The following is a 23,689-nucleotide window of genomic DNA, read 5'->3' on the forward strand; positions in this document are numbered from 1 at the left end:
CAATGGGAATAAACAGCAGTTAGCTCTCAATTTTCAGCAGTGAAAATGTTAGTGCCATAAACTATGAATGAGATCATGTCTTTGGGTACTGAAAGGCTATGGCCCCTGGAATCCCACAGTACTAAATTGCTACTTTAACTGGAGTAGAATGACAAACTTTCTCAAGCATTTTAAGGGATCCATACAAAGTCTATTACAATTTTGAGTCAAAAGTAAAATAATTTTTTTAACTAAAACTTAATTTTAGTACATTTCTGTACCGTAAGGTAGTATATTTATTAGTTTTCTATTACTGTAGCTAAAGATACCACTATGTATGACAAATTACAGTGTACAATAGTAAACAGCCACAAAACTGGTAAATGCAGCTCAGAAACAAGTGGTTACTAGTATTATAAGATTCAATATTTTTGGTAATTAATACAGTGGTGCCCCGCAAGACGAATGCCTCGCAAGACGAAAAACCCGCTAGACGAAAGGGTTTTCCGTTTTTCGATGCACTTCGCAAGACGAATTTCCTTATGGGCTTGCTTCGCAAGACGAAAACGTCTTGCAAGTCTTGCGATTTTTTTCGCTTCCCCCCCCCTTTTTCTAAGCCGCTAATAGCCTTTTCGCCGCTAAGCCTTTAATAGCCACTAAACCGCTAATAGCGCTAATCCGCTAATAGGGTTGCTTCGCAAGACGAAAAAACCGCTAGACGAAGAGACTCGCGGAACGGATTATTTTTGTCTTGCGAGGCACCACTGTACTGCAAACCATACAATAAAAAGACATCTTACTAAAACATTGGGGGAGGGTCCTTAGAATCACAGAGTTGGAAAGGACCCCGAGGATCATCTAGTCCAACCCCCTGAAATGCAGGAATATGCAGCTGTCCCTTAAGGGGACTGAACCTGCAGCCTTGGCGTTAACAGTACCACACTCTAACCAACTTAGCTATTCAGCTTCTTGTGGCCTGCCACACACAGAGTTTGACAGACACACACACACACACACACACACACACACACACACACACACTCTTAGTGGCATTTCAAAAGTTTGTATGGGGCTGGGCTTCAGTAGAAAAAAAAATCTGACATAGAATACTTCTGCATGGTTGTTGAGAAGTTCTTTATATCAATAGAGAATATAGTCTAGAACTACTTTCTGTAGAGCACCCAACTGAATAGGTTGCACAATAGATGAGGTATTATGTGATCACAGGTAAAGGAAATGCTAGCAGATATATGGAGGACAGTTTTCAAATTTCATAACCGAATGCCATGTGATTTTAAAATATTAATCCTTTAAGACTCTATTGGACCATTAATACTAGAGGGAAATTCAAATGATTTTGGAAAAGGCTATGGATTTGATAAAAGACAATTGCTTCACAGAGACATTCTTAAGTAACTTATTTGTGCCAACCATTAGTTAATTATTCCCAATTAAATGTTTGGTCAGGATATAATAAAACGCCAACTCATCTCACCAAAAAAAGGCTGGTTTGTAATATGATTTCCTGTATCAAAATACATGCACAGTAAATCCAAAGATATCTTGCATGAGAAATAAAAATAGCCAGTGTGTACAGTGTAAAACGACGCTAGACAAAAGACTGCGGGAGGCGAGGAGAGTCAAACTACAATATCTGTTACTTGGGAACACTGATTAGAACAGAGGCCACAGAGTATCATTATGAATGCATTTTGCTATTACTGTTTCGAGGTGAACTGCACCCAAGGGGGGCGGGGTAAAGAGAATTTGCTATTAATCATATTAAATTCATTGTTCCTTTGATGCTATAGGCAAGGCTATATACAAGGATTCTACCTCTACTGTACCCCAGATCAAACTGTATAACAGAAACAATAACCATCAAAAATTAGCAGTTTGCAGTCATAAGCCTTACATGTGCTACACTTCTTTCAAACATGAGCTGTTACAAGATGATTAAGCAAAATGTTTTTAAATAATCACTCTGACATAGTAATAGTCCACTGGAATTATTGCACGCAAGCCCTGTCTAGATAATATGCCTCAAGTTAAAACGCAAGATTTCAACTGTTGTTGAAATCAGTACTTTCTCTGAGTCCAGAGGAAAGAAAAAATTACCAGTTTCAGAAAATTGAAAATGGCTAAAATGTTTATCATGTCAATTACGTTCCTAGAATACTAAGCTAAGCACCTCCATTTATTAGTAGAGTCAATCAGATTATGAATCTATTGTCACAGTAGCAAGTAAATTTTAAAAATAAACAACAATAAATGCTTAAATACAGTTTAGGCTGGCTAATTTCAACTCCTTTTTTATATTACAGAACTGTGCTGTTATTCACACCTAATTTGTGAAACAACATTAAAGGTTTTCTAATTTGAAAATCCAAACTATTTTCCTCCATGGCAATACTTGCAATTTGACTGAGTTTTTAAAAATCTTTATTATCAAAATAAACTTAGGAAAATTTAAGACTAAAGACATGTAAACATTGAACTAATACAAGCAATTACGCATTTGCACAGGGGCTGCATTTCAAGGCACATGTGTTGACGGGAAAGGGAAAAGCCCACCCCACCCTCTTCCGTCCCCTTCCAGGGCCGAAACAGCACACACTTTGGCGGTTGTGTGTGTGTTGAACCTGTGCAAATGGGGAGTTGCCTGTATGATAAACCATTTAATAAACAAAACCTGAAGCATAAAACCTTGATAGCATCAAGAATGCAATACTAAACCCAAGTAATTAACAGCAAATTTGGTTGAAAACAGTGCTACTAAATATTTTTTCTTTTTAAAAAAATTGCTTAGGATTGGGATGCTACAAGATGATTTAACTGGGATTTCTCAAATACACAGGTGTTGGGCACAAACTGCCACTTAAATTCCTATCACAGTTTTGCTGTATGCACCCATGAAACCAAATACAGTGGTACCTCCCGTTGCGAATGGGATCCATTCCGGAGGCCCGGCCACATCCCAAAAACTTCATAACCAGAGGTGCCCTTCTGCGCACCCAAGCGGCGCGATTGAGCGCTTCTGTGCAAGCGCACGGGCCGTGTTCGCAACCCGAAGATTATGCTACCCGAAGGTCCACTGTAGAGTTGCATGAGAAGACAACTGTGCTCCATCATTCACTACACATAGCATTGAGATTTTCACACACACACACACCCCTTATGCCAAGTCGGACCATTGGTCCACCTAGTTCCGTATCATCCACATTGACAGTGTTGTACAGGCAGCAGCTCTCCAGGATTTAGGAGAAAAGGCCTCTCACAGCCCTATCTGGAGATGACAGGGATTGTACATGTTCTATCACGGAGCTATGACCCTTCCCCAGGTTAAATGGAATGCAAACAAAATCGCTGTCTGACTACTAAAGCAAATCAAAAAAACTTTGTTTATTAGCTGCATGTCAGCTGACTTTTTGTGCTGACATTAAAAGCCTTCAAGAATTTCCAATGTTTACCACCACTTATTTCCAAACCAAAAGAACCTAATATTTTGGGATGCAAGTGTTCGTTAGACAAATAGTCTCAAATTGTCTGCCTTTTACATTGTCAGTATCCATAGTGTTTGCACAGAAGGAGAATCCAACAAATTAAGGGGAGAGAGTCTACTTATTTGCCATGTTGTTTTAATTGTGGGTGTTGCTAAGTAGAGGGAAAATGCGAACTCTGCTGTTACTGGAACATGGAAGCTACTTGCTTGTACTTGTTCTTTATCTCTCTCCACCCCCACCTCAAAAGATTGCATGCGGAGCTGCACGATCACACAGAATAAATACAGGAAAGGAGGCAAAAAACCCCACCCTCTTTCTCTGCAAGTGGTAGGCGTTCCACAAGAACTGCTATGGGGTCAAAAGTTCACTGTGATTTCAATTTCACCTTTTAGCAACCAATCAGAAAACAGCAACTGAAGACAGAACTTTCAGCTGCAAATGAAAAGTTAACTCACTGAGTACCAGATTCCATAGGAAGGCAATTTTTTTTGAAGCTCCAGTTACAGCTACTGTTTTTCCTAGGAATCCGACAGTGAAAAATAGATTCCATAAAGTTTTCTTACCAAGTGTTTGTTTAGAGATATTTATAGCTTCACAACATTTGCACGATTTCCAACAAGCAAGTTATGAGGAGTAGCAAGATTTAACTGTGGCAACAGTATATTATTAATACCAATTGAAGGTGACATAGTGTGTTAGCTTTTGCATTTAAACATCCAGCTTGATGAACAGTTCTGTGAATTAAATACCCCTTCATTTACTTTACAGAAAAGTAAGTCTGCATATTTTGTAACTGGGTTTATTCCCCTGGTAGTTTTGAAACTGCTCTGAAGATGAAGGGTGACCTTCGAAACTATTTCTGCCCTGCTCTATAATAGTGTCCAGAGAATGATGATAAAGGGCATGTCAGGTTTTTTCTAACTCCTCTTCCACCTAACCTGAAAAAAACTCTGGGAAACCTGAAAGTGCCTTACTACTTTACAACTTTATGTTGTAATGTTGCTGTTACAAGAGTTTAGAAGTCTTCTAAAGAACCAATACAGTTGCCTGCATTTTTTTCTTAATTCCACTGGAACAGCTATGAAATTTATGTGGTTCCTTTGTAAAATCTCAATTATCCAGATTTTTTCTCTCTCAACTAAATTTACTCCGAGTAGACCTACTGAAATAAATTAACATGACCAAGTTAGGTCCATTAATATAAATAGGTCTACTCTGCCACCCACTATATTTGTGCACATGTTAGGTCTTTTAAGTCCATCCCTCTTCTGGGATATCAGAATACCACAGAGACAACTGAAGCTTTCTGTACTTCGCTCAAACAAGTTTCATGACATACTCTTAAATTCTACAAAATCATTCACACATGATTGGGCCGGATCCGCCCCCCGGGCCTTAGTTTGCCTACCCATGTTCTAACACATTTGAGAACCTAGACATAATTAGGCATAACTGCATCTTTAAATCTCTGCAATACCTCAAGGACTGCCTCTCGCCAGCCTCTCCCCATATAAACTGCCTTGGACCCCACAATCATATTCTGAGCCCTTCCTTTGTATGCCTCCTCCACTAGAGGCCTGGAAGGCAGCAACACAAGATCAAGTCTTTTCTGTGGTGGCTCCCCACTTGTGGAATGCACTCCCCAGGCTTGCCTGGCACTTTCACTACATATCTTTAGGTGCCAAGCAAAAATATTTTTATTCCCCCAGTACTTTGGGTTAATTAAATAACGCATGGCCTTTTAAACTAGGTTTAATTAAATTTTAATTTGACCCTGACTTGGTTTTAGGAGGTAATTTAATTATTGTTTGATTTTATACCAATGTTATATATTTGATGTTAGCCGCCCTGAGCCCGGTTTTGGCCAGGGAGGGCAGGATACAAATAAAAGTTTATTATTATTATTATTATTATTATTATTATTATTATTATTATTATTATTATTAGTTTGGTTTTGTTTATTACTGTTTTACGCATTTTTGTGTTTTTATATTGTAAACCACCTTGTGATCTTCAGATGAAGGGCAGTATAGAAATTTATTTAACAACAACTGCTCCTCCATCTCTGCCTGCTCAATGGCCTCCAGTCCACCAGTCCACCAGTCACACCATGTGGTGGGCCGGATTATATTTTGGGGAAAAAATAATGAACGAATTCTTATACTCCACAAATAACCCAGAGATGCATTTTAAATAAAAGGACACATTCTACTCATGTAAAAACACGCTGATTCCCGGACCATCCATGGCCCACGGGTCTTAGGTTGCCTATGCCTGCTCTATACTGTTTGCGCACCAAACCATTTTTTCACACGAGAAGACCGAATACTTTACCATTACTATACTTAAAGTGACAGGAGGCTTTAGACTGAAACAGAACAGCAAGCCATTTTGGGACAACTGGGTTGGTTTGTTTTTTAAAAAAATGTTCACCAGGTGGAGCAGGTTGTGATGAAGGAAGTCCATTTGCAGCAATTAAAAGTTTTATCTCAACAATATCTGTGCACGATGGTACTACTGGTATATGATTGCATTGCTGAAATACTCTCTTGCTTAAAGAAACCACCCTGCCTACAGTGAGTACATTAATGTAACGTCTTCCATATGAGAAACTTAAAGGTCAGATAAAGGTAAAGGTACCCCTGACCGTTAGGTCCAGTCGTGGATAACTCTGGGGTTGCGCGCTCATCTCACTCTATAGGCTGAGGGAGCCGATGTTTGTCCACAGACAGCTTCCGGGTCATGTGGCCAGCATGACTAAGCCACTTCTGGCAAACCGGAGCAGCGCATGGAAACACCGTTTACCTTTCTGCCGGAGTGGTACCTACTTATCTACTTGCACTTTGACATGCTTTTGAACTGCTAGGTGGGCAGGAGCTGGGACCAAACAATGGGAACTCACCTTGTAGCGGGGATTTGATATTTTGAAATTTTGTTCCCCTGACCAAAGGTTTCAATAGCAGGTTACAATGTAGGTGCCTCCTGACATGTACATTATCAGGGTTTTGTATGCAATTGGTAAAATTTCTCAGCAGGGTATCTAGCCACCTGGGACGGTACATGCCTGGGCGCGGGGCAAAGTGCCCATGGGGGCAAGGCAAGCTACCCACGGGGCGGGGCAAGTTGGGGCAGGGTGCATTGCATGGAACCTCCATGGAGTCCCGCCACCAGCTCCCTCTCAGCTGTAGGGCGGCTAAGGGAGAGGCAGCGGGCAGACGCAAGCCCCACACTGCTGTTTTGGGCAGCACGGAACCTGCAGGTGCCCGAGCCACTGCGTCAGGAGAGACGCATGGCATGGGCGCACTGCAGGCCAGGTCCCACAGTAAGTGCAGTGTGGCACTCGGTGAGCTCTCATCCTTCAGCTATGCCTCTGACTTACGCATTTGTATTAAGTGGGTAAGAGATCTCTGCAACTAGGGATACATAATAACTGATAAAACCTTGAACACCTCCCTTTTCCTGAATGTACCTCTAATCATTTGGAACACCAACACTGTTCAGATGCAACTCTGAATGTGTTGAGGGACAGGGAGAAAAATCACAGCTGTTCATCTCTGCACTCTGCATCCATACAAAAATTGGAAGGTCTATCCATTTTGAGCAGGGACTCTTGACTATGCAGATTCTGCCAGTTGAAGACACAACCTACAGATGTACAGAGTTTCAGACATTACTATACAAACTGTGGGAGGCAGTGGAAGACAGGAGTGCCTGGCATGCTCTGGTCCATGGGGTCACGAAGAGTTGGACACGACTAAACAACAACAAACAACAACAACAATACACACATGCAAATGTCCAGTGTCCGTGGACAGGTGTGATTTGCCTCCACACACACATACTACTCCATCCAGAGCTGTAGTGCTATGATAGAAAGCCATTCAGGGAAGACATTTAAAATAAAGTTGGCAGAAAACATATTTGAAGCAATCAACCTCCTGGTAAGCAGCAGCAACACAACGGACCAGGGGTCAGCTAAGCAGTAGCATGTCATCACACTGTCCACTAGGGGTCACAGTGATACAATGCTTCCACTCCTATATGCAGGGCCATCACCAGGGAGTAGAACTAGGTTACTTCTGCCCCCCCTCCAAATGATTTCCTCTTGTCCCCAATGCTATTTCACATTTATATGAAGCTGCTGGGTATAGTGATCAGGGGGTTTGGGTTGTGGTGTCATGTATGCTGATGACACCCAACTCTGTATCTCTACTCCATTAGAACCTGAATTGGTTCTTGGAAGTGGTAACGTGCTGGATGACAGTCAATAACCTGAAGCTGAATCCTGATAAATTGGAGGCACTATTCTTGTGTTTAGGAACTTGGTATTCAACCTGTGGAGTCACACTCTTACTGAAGGAGCAGGTGTGTAGTATGGCAGTGCTTCTTGATCCATCTTTATCATTAGAAAAGCACTGGGGACAACATATATCGCTACACAATACCATGTACATGCAATGGAGCAGATGGGCAGTGTTCCAACACTGCTTTCTGGAAGTTGATACCCATGCAGGGAAACAGAAGTGCAGTGCACACAATATCCATCCTGGGTGACAACCATGATATGCCTAAGAGTTCTCTGCTGTCTGTATCTGTTTTACCGTCATGCTCTTAAAAGCAGAATGGTGTGGTATGCATATAAAGTAGGGATGCCGTATTTCAAACAGTGAAAATCCAGAGGTTTTTAACTTTGCCCAAAGCTTTTCTGGCAAATTTGGCTTTTAAAAAATGAAGATTTTGATCTGTTTTTAAGGGAAATCACTAAAAAGCCGACATAGGTTGCCATATGTCCAGATTTCCCCCACATTTTTAGCAATTTCAGCCCAAACACTGCTTCTGACTGCAGTATTCTGGATATGTCCAGGAAATTCTGGACATATTGCAACCCTATATAAAGACAGACAAAGCAGGGCCAAATCTAAAAGCTTTAAACAAAAACTACCACATACAAAACCCAAAGAACTTTAAAAGAATTACACCCCCTTTGCTAGAATTGATGCAGCCAGTCTATTACAGATAGCCAAACTTTCCAAATAATCAAGGGTTTGCTTCCAGTCATTCGCCACAAGGATGATGTTCTGGCAGAAAGACAAGAAAAACTGGTAGGATGTCATGTTACCCTGGATCTGTGAGAAGAGAGATTTAACAAGCTATTAAATAGGAGGTAGCTTGACAATGTCAACAATGTTGAAGGGGAAAGCTTTTTTGTCTATTTGATTTGCAACATCAAAAACTGACCTGCAGGATCCCCCAAGACTCCAAATATGGCACTAATTACAGTGTGAGTACTAAAGCCAAACAAAACCCACTCAAAGGAGAGAGAGAGAATATACCCTCTCCCTTATAACTACATAACGTACCTCTGTTAAAGAAGGTACTCTGAGAAGAGTCTCTAAAGAAGTTCTTAAGACATGGATGGATTCTAAGGAAATTCTGCAAAACTGTTGAAACTTCAACAGCTTTTGTATACCTATTCCATTTGTGATGCCACAACAATGCAAGCTGTCTTCAGTGAAATTTAAAGATTACAATGCTTTGCTTATATTTATTGGTTATAGGCAACAGATTAAAAGCTTCCCATGTCCCTCCTTGCCATAAATATGTTCAAATGGTTGATTTGTTGTCTTCTTTCAGAGGGATTTCTCATCTTACCATTCTTAACCTTGTTGAATCTCCATCATTAAGGTTCTGATTTCAGGCCTCATTTTCTGCAGTGGTACCCTTAGTTTCAAATGCTCTGTCTACGGAGGCCTATCTAGCATTAACCTTACAATATTCGTGGCAAAATATTTTAGTCTAAGCTGCTTGATTTCCTTAGTTTTTTTCTTTTTAGCTTGCTTTCGATTGATTGATTGATTGATTGATTGTGGTGGTGGTGGTATGTTCTTTAGATATTGTACTTCTTGTTGGGTGAATTATTTCACACTTCCCTAAAATCTTCAAATGAAGGGCAGTGAAAATATTTTAAATGCGTGGCTTGTTCCTGCTTTATACCTCAGTGCTATGCCTATGGCCCTGTTTCCCCCTTTGCACCAGCCACAAGGAGATTAGAAGCCACCACTTTAGATAAACCACAGTTTAGTGTTACATGCAACCAAAATTGAGTTATTATTGACTGTAGTGTGGGTTGCATTCAATGATGTTGTTTTATTTGTGCAACAGACTTTTCCCTGTAACCCAAGGATACTATCTTATGGATATACAGTGGTGCCTCGGGTTCAGAACTTAATTCGTTCTGGAGGTATGTTCTTAACCTGAAACTGTTCTTAACCTGAAGCACCACTTTAGCTAATGGGGCCTCCTGCTGCCGCTGTGCCGCTGGAGCACGATTTCTGTTCTCATCCTGAAGCAAAGTTCTTAACCCGAGGTAATATTTCTGGGTTAGCGGAGTCTGTAACCTGAAGCATATGTAACCTGAAGCGTATGTAACCCGAGGTACCACTGTACATATAATTTGTTAAATGAATAACTAGAGTTAAACCTTATCTGATGTTCTGTTTGATTTTGAAGATTTAATGGTCTGGTCCTAAAAAATTTCAACAAGTGGATTTCTACATAAGACAGCAGACAACAACAATTTCTATGTAAGACAGTACATAACGGCAATATCACAAATGACTATTATTCTATTCCTGCAGGCAAGATGCCCTACACAAAATAGTAGGAACTTTCATGTCTGTGCTGCCTCAGTGTATGTTCCAACAATAACACTCTATTGAGATAGATGAAGAAGAGCAAGACCATTTGTGGCAGCATTGTATAAAAATCCTTGCTAGATGAACATGGGGCCTTCCTGCACGGAGCAATTACTATGGAAGGCATTCACCTGGCTACTTGTTCAGATGCATCAGTCCTTAGCATGCAATGTTTATCAACAATGCTGATCAGCTTTTAAAGAGGAAATTATACAGATTGGTTATTAGTTAAATGTTATGCTGTGCTTAACTTTAAATGCCAATTGTTCCCTAATACATTCTTAGATCACAGATACTGCTTAGAAAAGGCAACCACTAAATTATTTTAACACAGGCTTTATATTTCAATAACCCTCACTGTAGGCAACTTCTCTGTCCTTTCTACATACTGTCTAAATGGAGATATTATTTAAGAACTCCCCTTATTTCCCTCATGGCCTCATTTTAAAAGAAAATGTCTGCTCTAACATTTTATATCAAGTCAGCATGTTAGCAAGCAGCTTTTCTGTGTTCTGAATTTGATTAATACAAGCCAAGGTCACTTCCTGAAAGATGTCTAGCACTGCAGCTGCAAGCAAACTAGGTTTCTCTGCACTCTGAAGCTGGGGGAAGGGAGTGGGCGTTGGCAATTGCTAATACGACGATAATAGCTAACATAAACCTTGCCTGATATCAAGGGGAAAGGGAAGGGAACAAATATTCTAAACGTGTTCGTGAATGTACACAACTACACAATTTTTTAAAAAAATGAAACTTCAGGATGTTATTGCTGTTCCCCTGCACACACAGAAACGGTGGCAATTACATTCTTAAGACAGAGGCATTTGGGTTGTTTTCCAGTGTCCCAGAAGTGGGGACCCTACAGCCCTTATCCTAATTATCATGTGATTCTCATATGGCAAGGAGACGGAAAAAGGAGGGAATGGATTGCAGAGAGTGAAAAGATGATAGTTTGCCCATGTTCTGGCTCCACACCAACCCACCAGCAGCCTGTGGCCTCCCACACACCCCTCCAAAGGAATGCGGTCCTCAGCAAAAAAGGGCTCCTCAACTCTGCTGTATTTGTTTTTTTGAGCAAGCCCCACTGAGACTGAATTCTGAATAGACACACCGAGAATAGCACTGTAAGTAAACAATACATAATGTTACCTATCTGAATTCCATTTTCCCTCAAAGCTGTTGAATTACACTCCACTTTAATACAGATTTTATAATGCAATTCCTATAAATCAATTGGTTTCACTTTGCATTAAAAATGTTTCAAATACAATACTCCAAGAAACCATCCTTAAATCTTTTTACTGGCTCAATAAGCATGTTTTGGCAGTCATGCAATTTTGGCATTAACCCCTTAATATGCTTTCAACATCACACATTATGATGTTCCTGATTAATGCCAAACTTTGTCATACCAAGATCAAATGGTGCTCCCCTTTAAACACTTCCAGAAATAAGCAGCAATAATTTTCATATTTGACCTCCTGGTTTGCAGCAGCCCAGGAATTCAAGAACAACAAGGAAGGTATAGACAATCATGCAACAAATTCTAATGAAAACATGGTAACTCCAAATTAAGACCAACTGTACTTAATGTGGATTACTCTCAAGGAAATGAGCAAAGGATTGCAGCCCAATTCAAGCAGAAAGTTTGCTGAAAAGCATCACATGTCTTTGTGACCCATGTTTAATAATCACACATAAGATGAAAAATAAAAATATTTCCTCAGATTTGATAGCTAAAGCATTCAGTATTTGTGTACTACCTGTGATGTGTTCTAGAGCGAGGAACTGGACCATGACACAAAGAAACAAACAGCTTAAGAACACCACAATATGCCATGGAACAAGCAAAGCTAACAACTGAATACCACAAAGATCAAAAGTTACAGAGGTAGTGGAAAAGGCCACAAAGTTAAAATGGACATATACAGGGCATGTGGCAAGAGATGACTCAGGTTGATGGAATAAAGCAATGCTAGTGTGGAGACCCCACAGTTTTAAAAGACCAAGGGAATGACCACTAACAGGAGGGCTTATGTGGATGGAGGAAGCAAACAACAGAAAGCTATGGAGAGAACCTGAAGAGGTAAATATCCAAAGACAGATATTAGACTGTAAAGATTTTAAAAACCACATGGAAAAGGAAGTACGGTTCAACAGATTCCACACCCCCCCACTTCCAATAGCTTTAAAAAACTATGTAAGAGTTCCTGTGCTTAAACTGGCTTTATTCCACCAACTTCAATGGGACCAGATAATTAACTGTATTCTAAGTTCACTGTTAAACACTTACTTGGAAATGTATTCCTCTCAGCACTCACACAGCATCTCTACCTAGAGGTTGAAAAATGGCAGGATACTAGTTAGCCAGAGAAATAAAACTATTTATCTAATCTGAAAGCAAAGAAGTTTGCGTGAATACATGTCTATGGAAGTTACGGAAACAACCTAACCCTTAAATGAGAATGGGGGATCTAATGAACTGAACTGCAATTCTGCTGTCTACAGACCTCCATTTACCCAGGCACAGAGAGCCAATTCAAACATTAAGTTGCTGAAGTTGTACAATCCTCTCATATGACTGTACCACCACAAAAGGATTTTTTTTAAAATAAAAAAAATTATTGCGCTAGCCAAAGGCCATGGCATCATCCAAATAAAGGAAAAGGGGAGGGGGAACCCAACAGTCACTACATATGCAGTACAGTGGTGCCTCGCAAGACGAAAAAAAACCGTTCCGCGAGTCTCGTCTTGCGGTTCTTTCGTCTTGCGAAGCAAGCCCATTAGCGGCTTAGCGCTATTAGCGGCTTAGCGGATCAGCTGATAAGCGGTTTAGCAGCTTAGCTGATAAGCGGTTTAGCAGCTTAGCTGATAAGCGGCTTAGCAGATCAGCTGTTAAGTGGCTTAGCGGATCAGCTGATAAGCGGCTTAGCGGCTTGGGAAAAAGGGGGGGGAGGAAAAAAACCCCGCAGGAACTCACAAGACATTTTCGGCTTGCTAAGCAAGCCCATAGGAAATTCGTTTTGCGAAGCACCTCCAAAATGGAAAACCCTTTCGTCTAGTGGGTTTTCCGTCTTGCGAGGCATTCGTCTTGCGGGGCACCACTGTAAAACCATGATCAAATCCACCAAAATTCCTTGTTACACAGAATAAAAAGTAATTCTCAAGTAAAATGTGCAAATTAGATTTCCGAGTCCCCTTTGCAGTTGACTGCTAGCCTATACAGTTGTTTCTTCCTAACCATGTTCCACAGCAAACCTGCCATCTTACACATTAGATTAAATTGGGAATCTTCTCACATTAGAAAAGTTTGTGTGGAGCTTTCTTAATAGAGTGGTTTGAATGGAAGTGTCTTCTATCTAAAACAAACAGATGATACAATCAAGTGGAAAGCCCCAGAAGCTCAACATTTGTATTGTTCCTCTACTGCAATGTAAAATATGTACACATTGACATAAATAGCAACACACTGCAACTTAGAAGGGTTCCAGTTTGCAGCCTACACAAGGGGGTTACCCTAGGAAACAGAAGCACAAAACAAAGATAAAAAGATAGGAAAAAGTTATACTGTGAGTTGCTTCACACATTACAAGGTAAAAAATGAATTCCTATATAACTGAATGTTCCAGGGAGTTACTACAAATCAAGTGTTTTCCATACTAAACAAATGTTGCATTTCAATATGCACAAATCAAGGGGTGTGGGTGTGTGTATCTTTTGGTAATACAAGTACAAAGTATATAACCAACGATACTATCATTTTGTATGAAATACTCAATATTTCCCCAATGAAAAGGGGTCTTTGGGGCCACAGCATAGAACAGATCGTAACCACAAAAGGGGTGTTCCAGGGGCCAAATCCAAAGCCCTTCCATTTACCAGAAACAGAGCTGGCAGACTTCTTTCCCATTCTAAGGGTAGTTGAGAACAATATACTCCCATACTAACACTGAAGACCTGAGACTGAAATCTGAACAATAGTGGCACCATATGGACACAATATTATTTCCGTTCCTGATACTACAGTTGAATTTGATTGCAATGTGCACATTTTTATAAGCCCCTTTGGGGCTATAAAAGCAGGCTGTAAGTATTCCAAACTTGTAAATAAATATAAAATCTGGGAGTCTAGTCTTTCAAAAAGTTAATTCTATCAGGGTCAAGTTGTATCAAGTAAAATGGGTGCATGAACAGTATCTAGAATACACAGTGTGCATGAAGCTAAATCCAGATATGAAAAACTTAAAATAATTTTTTTAAGCCTATCCATATCAGAACCGGTAACATTTAAGATTCAGCTCGCCTCCTGTCTAGAGGTTATGTAATTTAGGGAAGTACTGCATATTATAATTGGTGCAGGAAATACCAGAGTTAGACCAGTGCTTTTTATGTCAAATGAGTACATAATGGAAGCAAAAATGAGTATATACTAGTTTGTACAACCTGAGCCTTCAAAGTTTCCTAAATGAGGTTTAAACACACATGCACACATACTAATGACCTACACTTTTTCTGTTAAATGCTGGCTCAGGATAAATGGAATTTGTCTTTTACTGAAATAATTTTATTTCCATATCAATGGCAGTGCTTTAATAGAGTTAGTGAAGTTGTTAAATGCTACAATATAAAACATTTTTATTTTGGGAGTTTCTAGTCCACCATTCTATTGCCAAGAAACAGAATACAAAATTAATCAAATGCATCAAGTATTTAACATCACAGGGAGACTAGAGTATAGTATATAACTACTTTTGTCTTTTCTCAAATTTATATGTCACTATCCTGGCCCAGAGAAGTTCTCAAATCGGTTTGCATCAACACAGCTTACATCAAGTACCAAAATGTAGCTTCCCTTCACCACTGGCTATTGAAAGCAACCAAAAATTAAAAAGTGGTGGGTTATCTCTGAAATGGAAAAAGTGCAGGCACAAGTGTGCTTTTCAGTGGAGAGTGTTTCCTAAGCTGAACACTGCACCTACAGACTTGTCAAACTGTGGGTTGGAACTACAAGAACAGAACAGCTTTCAAAAAGTCCTTGGGCTTGTGCACTTCTTCCCTTCAGCACCCTTTCAGGCCCTTACCAGAGTATTACGGTAAGTATCAGTCCCTAAACCACCAGCAGGGGTTAACACTTTACTGAGAAATTCTTGCATAAATTGAAGCCTTTAAATAGGATCAGTGTGTGTAGATGTTTCTTTACTTCTCTCTCTCTCTCTGAAATACAGGCAAGAAATGTGATCTGTGAACATGTTATGTTAGAATTGTAGGTCTTACAAATACATTTACTAGTAAATGATAGATGTAGGAAGTAAAATGGTGGAGCATATGGGAGGGTTCAGATAATTTTTCTGGAGAGCTCCATGTAGAAGAATTAAATAATAGAATCAAAAGTTCTGTGTCTCAAAATGCAACCGGAAGACAGTGGAACATGATTTCAAGAGGGGAGAAGAAGCCATTTTCAGTAGGTGGGACTAGGGTCAAGGCTGAAAATGGAAGAGTACTGGGAACAAGTTGTAATGAATTTGATTTTACTCTTGATATCCAAGAGTCAGAAAAATTCCTGGTGACAATATCCTGAATAAAGCTGGTCAAACATACTGAACTTTCTAGTGCTTATTATTTTATTTCCATTTGTAATATTATTTTGACAAATCTCTATCATATACGTATGTACCTTTCAGTTTATTGGTATTTCTCTACAGCAACATGTGAGCAATCTATTGGCCCAGATTCACTTGAATGTTCCTCACTGATGACTTTACCATCTCCAAAAAGATTGCCACCAATTTTGCATGACTGGTTCCCATCCTTGTATTAGAAACCTTACAGAGGAGTAAGGCAACCCCCTTCAGAGTAACACTGTTGATGCATTGGATGGAGGAAATTGCCTGACACTTGTTGGAATCCATCTATCTGAGAGACAATGGAATACGCCTTCGGGGGTGAAGTAAAACTGCTCCATTAGCAGCACCAACACCACCTCCCCAGGGTGCAAAAGCCTGGGCAGTGTGTATGTAGGTCCTGGGCTGCCCAGATGTCAAGACTCCCTTTCAGCCTCACTGATGTAGTCCAAAGGAAAACAGAGCAATATCTTTGGCACCAGCCTGGCTGCAGGAGTCGCCTGGAGGCGTACAGGACGCCATCCAACCATGTTAGGAACTTCACTCCAGATTTGTGCTTGACACTTAGAATCATAGAATTGTAAAGCTCTAAGGATCATCTAGTCCAACCCACTGCAATGCAACAATCACAGCTATCACAGACTTGACCTGCCCAGGGACAGAGCTTCTTTTATAATCTCAGGAGGCATTTTATGCTTCTGATCCTGATTCAGTGCCTAAAGAATTTGCTAAACAAACTGACCTCTTCAAAAAGGCTCCTAGTCTATACAGAAGCTGGTACCATCTTGCAGTAAGGATTTTACAATTAAAGCACATGTGTTCGGACAGCAATTTTCCCCCTTAACAAAACCCCTACATCCCCCCCCAATGTTTCAATTAAGATCTACCAAAAGCCAAAGCAGGTCTAATGAATAAATGCTTATTGACCACCACTTACTGCAATAAGAACAGTGAACTAGGAATAATAATAATAATAATAATAATAATAATAATAATAATAATAGTGAACAAAGTACTCCCTTTTGGGGTGAAAACAGTTTGGAATCATGTTGTAGAGTCTGACTACCCCAACACTTTTGTCTCATACCTCCAAGCACTGGTTCAACATTTGTACAGTTTTAAATGTGAAAACGGTCAGTAACACTGCTTAGGATATTGGATATCATCAATTAAACTTGAATCACAGTTTACACTTAGAAGTTCAGCAAACATTCACAAACCTCGATACTGCCAGAGAATCTTATCAGCTGGAGGATACGGAGGAAGAAAACAACCACCCCCTGAACTAGTTACTCAAACAGGATAAATATTAAAAATTGCACCCTGAATTAGATATTTATAGTCTGCCCTTCTGTTCAATAAAAATCCCTAAGGAAAAAATACTCTCATCAGATAATAAATAAATAAGCAAGCCAACAATACAATAGCAGAAAAAGGAAAAACAAAAAATTGATGACCAGTAAAACACACATTCAATAAATACTGAGCTGTATCCTACTAAGTTTTACTTAAAGTAAACCAAGTGAAATTGATGGACCTATAGTAGTCATGCCCAATAATCACGAGTCTACTTCAAGTATGACCACTGGTACCAAACAGTATGGGAAACAGCCCTTCTAGAAAAGCTAACCAACAAACTCAAACGAGTCCAGAGCCCAGGGACAAACAGAAGCGGCTGCATTCACCCTGGTGTGGTTCCCCTTTATTAAATACCAGTACATATCCCAACAAGACAACAACAACAAAACCCGACAGCATACGAATCAATATGGCTAATTTGACCCAACAACCCCCTCTCCTTCACACACACAAACTAAACTCACTGTAGTCAACTGAAGGAAACTAACCATGCCCTAGGCCCCCCAATGTTTCTCACTGCCAATGAAAAATAGAAAATGAATGGAAAAAAGAACCTACCCACAAAAAAACTCTCACATACACTATGTAAAAGAATGGAAGTTTACTATTCCCCCCTTCTCTCTCTCCCCACCTCATAGTCTATACCATTAGTGTCTCACGCCGAATGTAACTGATCTTGAGAAAGGACTCCATGAACTGAAAGCTGTACAGTGGTACCTCGGGTTACATACGCTTCAGGTTACAGATTCCGCTAACCTAGAAACAGTACCTCGGATTAAGAACTTTGCTTCAGGATGAGAACAGAGATCATGCTCCAGTGGTGCGGCAGCAGTGGGAGGCTCCATTAGCTAAAGTGGTGCTTCAGGTTAAGAACAGTTTCAGGTTAAGTACAGACCTCCAGAACGAATTAAGTACTTAATCCCAGGTACCACTGTATGTACTTTTGTTACCCAAGAAAATATTATTTTTTATATATAAAAAAGTACAACTAAAACTGATATAAACCACTGGTCCTAAGCATCCTCAGAAATTGTAGTGTCTAAAACTTAGCACAGAGAGAACCAAACAGCACCACAAAGGAAGGAATTACAGAACAGAGGTGCCACTATCAGAAAGGCCTCAACTTCCAAGGACACATACTATATTTCAGATAATCCAAGAGAGACAAAACAAGGCCTGTTTTGATGACCTCAGCAAGTAGGCAAGTTAATTTTATCAGACCTGTGTTCAGACAGATATCTGAGTAACCTATCTTCTACAACCCTTTTCAGTGTCTGCTTAAAACATTTTTTGTTTAGGCAACCCTATACAGACATACATCCTTGAGGAACTGGGGCTTACTCCACTTGCCCATTTGCACATTCAAACTGGACACCTGAAGATAGCTTGAGAAGATGAAAAATATTGACAACTGAGAGGGAGATGGATTAGAATTTAGTGCCTTGAACAGGAGGGCCAGGATCACTTCCTAGTTTGCACAAGGTGCTACAGTTCAATGTACCAAGTGACAGAAGAGAGAACAGCTCACAGATATCAATAGAGAAGTTCAAGAACTAATGAAATATGAGTGTTTTTGCACACACAAACATTTGTGGAATTGTTACATAACACTTGTTCATAATACTCATCGCACACTTTCAGGAAACAAATCTTTTGTAGGTGTGGCAGTACTTATACTTTGGAACTCCCTCCCTCCCTATTTACACTAAGCAGGGGTGCACTGTACTCTTTTTGGCATCTGCTAAAAATATTTTAGTTCAGGCAAGTCTACCCAGACACGTAGAAGTCTTCATGTATTTTAATCTGTTGTTAGCTTGTTGTAGATATTTTTAAATTTTAATTCTTCTTTTTAACTCTGTGAAAAATTTTAATTTTAACATTTTCTTTATTTTTTTGTAAAGTGCTTAGAGGTTCAATTTACTATCAAAGCAGTATCTATTAAAATAAATAAATAAATTTAAATGGAAAAGGAAAGTTCAAATGGAGAGGAGAAAACAAGCTGAATGATGTCTGCTGGGAAAGATATAGCTGTTTTGAGGTTCAAAATCTTGTACAGGAGGTACTTACTTTGATCTGAAAACATATTCCACAAAGTGTTCCAGTGAAACATTTAGGAGGAAACTGCACTTTGCACATGTTCAAAGGTAATTTTTCCACACATACACATGCACACACACACGGAGAGAGAGCGCACGCTTTAAATTTTGTTCGACTCACCTGCAAAGAGCCAGTGATCTGGACTTAAATACATATTTATATCATACATGAAATTTGGCTCTTACCCAGCATTAAATAACACTTCTCATATTATTTTTCGAACAGTTTAAGTAATTCAGGTAGACAATTTCTAAATAACCAGAATGCGCCACAAACAGCAAACAGTTGAAGAACAAAAAATAAAACAAAGTATTAAAAGCAAAATTTTGGTTGTTTGCCACATGATATGGGAGTGAACAGAGTTGCAAGCCCCATAAATGTATTTCCTACAGCTCCTTGTGATTGCTGAGTGTCAGACTTGCTTATACTACTGGAAGTCTTTTCAGATTTAGAAGAAAAATCATAATCATTGTTTGAAAAGACATTTAAAATAATTCTTTAAACTGTAGTTTAAGTACACATGCTTGATACTAGTTACTACCAACTTTCTTTTATGTAATTTGAAGATTTTTTTTAAGCATATACATACACTTATATATAATTGTTAGAGTCTGTCCTTGTGTCCATTACCCTTTGTATAAAAATGTCACTTAAAATTAATTAACATGTAAATATTGTGAATCCATTAGTATTCCTCATAATATTTAATGCAACAGTAGAAGACTGAAAAAAGAACAACAGGAACTGCTAGGTGCTCTTATTTTGCGTAAAATCCAAGCACTCTGGGCTATGGCTGATGAGTGACCTTGAGGCAGCTCTCAGAAGGTAGTTGCCATAGCAACACTATCACAAAAGTGGCTCATCCTTTGCAACACACACCAACCTGGTGCATCATGTTGCTAGATATAATACCATTGCTATTCTGTAGCTCTGCTGAAGCTGTAATATACATTGCAAACGTGGGTAGATATTTTTTTTAAAAAATAGTATATTGCTCATAAAATTATCACTTCTAAAATGCAATTGATAGACATTACTTCCAGAAAAGATATTTGGATAACATAGTACTGACACGTTTATACTTTTAGAACTGAAACCAATAATCAGAAAATTATTATTTACCAGAAAATTATTATTTTAACACAAGTATTTGCAATAACCATGGGTGATGGGCAGCATGTTAGAAGAAGTTTCTTCTAAGATGGCTCCCACGGCAACACAAGCACATAACATTTAAATACAAATATATAAAGCTTTTTATTCCTTTAGGGCTAGAAGTGGTCAATAGTTAAATTTTGGTTCATAATCCCAGTAAAATAATCCAGAAGCATCTTTAGAATAACAGCCTGTGGTGAAGAACTCACCAGATCTTAAGCAAATAAAATCCTATTAAGCTGGTCTGCAACATTTATCAATTTAATAACTTTGATTAAATAATAAAAAATATTTTATAGAAAAGGTGCCCCACACATTAAAATACAATTTAACTATTAATACAAGTCATTATAAAAGCTAAAAAGGATAAGCACCCTTGAAAGTGATACAGTGGTACCTCGGGTTACATACGCTTCAGGTTACAGACTCTGCTAACCCAGAAATAGTACCTCGGGTTAAGAACTTTGCTTCAGGATGAGAATGGAAATCGTGCAGTGGCGGCGCAGCAGCAGCGGGAGGCCCCATTAGCTAAAGTGGTATCTCAGGTTAAGAACAGTTTCATGTTAAGAACGGACCTCCAGAACGAATTAAGTTCTTAACCCAAGGTACCACTATACTCTCTTCTGTCAAAAGGAATTGAAATACAAGCAAACTCATTTAGAAAAATAGATATATACCAAGTTTGGGGCAGATAAAGTCAAGGCCGGGCCAAAAATGGGTTTGCAAAGCACCACAAGATTTATAACCTGTTCTTCACCTAATGGCCTGAATGAGTTACACCTGGATCAGCATCCGAAACACCCCAGGTGCCAGGCATGTTTTGCAACTTGGCATGGTCCATTTGCAACCAATTTACAATTACTATTAGAAAATAACAACTTTTGAACAATAATTCCATTCTAGCAGTTGGCCCCTTATCTCTCTCGTCCTGACCTAGCCACTGTGATCCATGCGACGGTCACCTCCAGACTGGATTATTGTAACTCGCTCTACGTGGGGCTGCCCTTGAGACTGACCCAGAAACTCCAGCGGGTGCAGAATGCCGCGGCGAGACTCCTTATGGGGTCTTCGCTGCGAGAGCACATTCATCCGGTATTATACCAGCTGCACTGGCTCCCGGTGGAGTACAGGATCAGGTTTAAGGTGCTGGTTTTAACCTTTAAAGCCCTATACGGCCTAGGACCCTCGTACCTACGGGACCGCCTCTCCTGGTATGCCCCACAGAGAAACCTACGGTCTGCAAATAATAACATCCTCAAGGTCCCAGGCCTCAGAGAGGTTAGGCTGGCCTCAACTAGAGCCAGGGCCTTCTCGGCTGCGGCTCCAAACTGGTGGAATGCTCTGTCACAAGAGACTAGGGCCCTGCGGGACCTGACATCTTTCCGCAGGGCCTGCAAGACAGAGTTGTTCCGCCAGGCTTTTGGTCAGGGCGCAGCCTGACTCCCTCCTCTGGCAACCTGCTCAGAATTTTGCTTAATTGGTTGCCATCAATTTGATTTAATTAATTTTTATAATGAAATATTTTTAGATTGTGTGATTATTTGACTGATTATTTGATTGTTGTTAGCCGCCCTGAGCCCGGCTTCGGCTGGGGAGGGCGGGATATAAATAAAATTTATTATTATTATTATTATTAATTATTATTATTATTATTAACTCCATTACTTGATTTGCATTTGATCTAGAATGCTAGTATCCATGATTCATGAGACCCATCATGGGCCGGTTTCAGGTACTCCTCATTCTCTCTCATGGGATCAGCTTCACTAGGGAATTCCTCTTCCTTGTAAATCAGAATTGAGGTTTCCTGAACCTCTATTGACAATGCTATAGATCTGCTCCTTCCAGGAGAATGCAATCCCATCCACACCAGACCAGCTTCCCATCTCCCAGACTCAAGAACTTAGAATACATAATACATTTGTCTGTTCAGGTTTCAGTCTCAATTTATTGGCCCACATCCTGCCCATCACTGCCTTGAAGCTATAGTCTAGCACCACCTGATTCAGATGAGACAGAGCTGGGTACCGTATTTTTCGCTCGATAACACGCACCTGACCATAACACGCACGTAATTTTTAGAGGAGGAAAACAAGAAAAAAATATTCTAAATGAAACAGTAGATGTATGATTTTTGTGGTTCATGCTGTGGCCACAGACATGTGATCTGATGGTGAGTTTGGGGTGACCCAGTGCAAAAATCCTGAGGATCCATGTGGATCCGTGCTTTGTAACCACGTTTTAAGTGGGGATGGAAGGAAAAGCACTCAAGGGATAAGGAGCACACGTGGGGTGGGTGGAGAAGCAGCTTTTCTGCGAGCTGAGCAGGGAGGGAAAGAGCACTGTTGCTTTAAAGGTATACTTAAGGTATTTGCCCTGTGCCTGGGGTTTTTTCCATTTAACAGTTTGCAGCCTTTTTCTTCTGCTCCTTGTTTTGAGGCAGAATAGATTTGAGCAAGTGAGGAGGACTTGGATTGCAGGGGATTTGCCATTAGCTGTGTAAAAGCTCTCCTCCTTGCAGCCTTCTACTTTGTTTGTACAGGTGGCTACTGGTATCAGGTTCAGTTTGAGTGATAAGCAGCCACCAGCAGCAATAGAAGGAGCACAAAAAAGCAGTAGGGGCACTAGGACCCAGACAATGCTCAAATCTATCCTGCCTGAAAACAGCTGAGAAGCGGGGGGGGGGGGATAGCCTTTTCTTTTACTTCCTGGTTTTCACTGCGCTCCTGGCTCAGAGCTCCAGGTTGGTTTTGGTTTTTTTTGCTGCTGGTTGCTTAAACTTTATCCTTCCTGATCCAAGCCCTCCTGTCCCTCTGCAGCCTCATTGCTCCATTTAGAGAGCGCTGGGACCTTTGCTAGCTGAGGCTGCAGCAGCTGTTGCCGGCTACTTTAAAAGCGCCTGCTGGCTTTGAACTACCTGCCTTCTCCCGGCTTGCTATGGCTCCCGTCTGTCCCTCCTCGCGTGTAAGCGGCTGCTGCCCGCTTTGCTGGCATGGCTCTCCTTCCCTCCCTCCTCCTCAGCTCCTCCCCCTCCTCCTGGCTGTAAAGCAAGCAAAGCTAGAGCCGTTCAAAGCCCTGCAAGCGGCTCCGCTTTGCTTGACTGACGGCAGCCATGGCTCCAGTCGAGTGCATTCGCTCCGTAACACGCACAGGCATTTCCCCTTACTTTCTAGGAGCAAAAAACTGCGTGTTATGGAGCGAAAATTACGGTAGATGAGCTGAAAAAAGGTACAGATACTTACCCAAAATATGTTAAGTTATATTCTAAACAGCAAGCTAA

At 40.2% G+C, this 23,689-nt stretch overlaps 1 protein-coding gene across 9 annotated transcripts in view; it reads right to left on the bottom strand.

Moving 5' to 3' along the window:
• NCOA3 (nuclear receptor coactivator 3) overlaps positions 1-23,689 on the bottom strand; it is a 94,147-nt gene that overhangs the window by 55,986 nt on the left and 14,472 nt on the right. For 2 of the 9 annotated variants that reach the window (XM_081196006.1, XM_081196002.1), the window contains exon 2: positions 12,471-12,511. The exons of the other annotated variants lie outside the window; for them this stretch is intronic. The gene's annotated coding sequence lies outside the window, so the exon portion shown is untranslated. The remainder of the gene's footprint in view (positions 1-12,470; positions 12,512-23,689) is intronic. 9 annotated transcript variants of the gene reach the window in all.

The sequence above is a fragment of the Podarcis bocagei genome, assembly GCF_964188305.1.
Source record: "Podarcis bocagei genome assembly, chromosome: 5".
Lineage (NCBI taxonomy): Eukaryota > Metazoa > Chordata > Lepidosauria > Squamata > Lacertidae > Podarcis > Podarcis bocagei.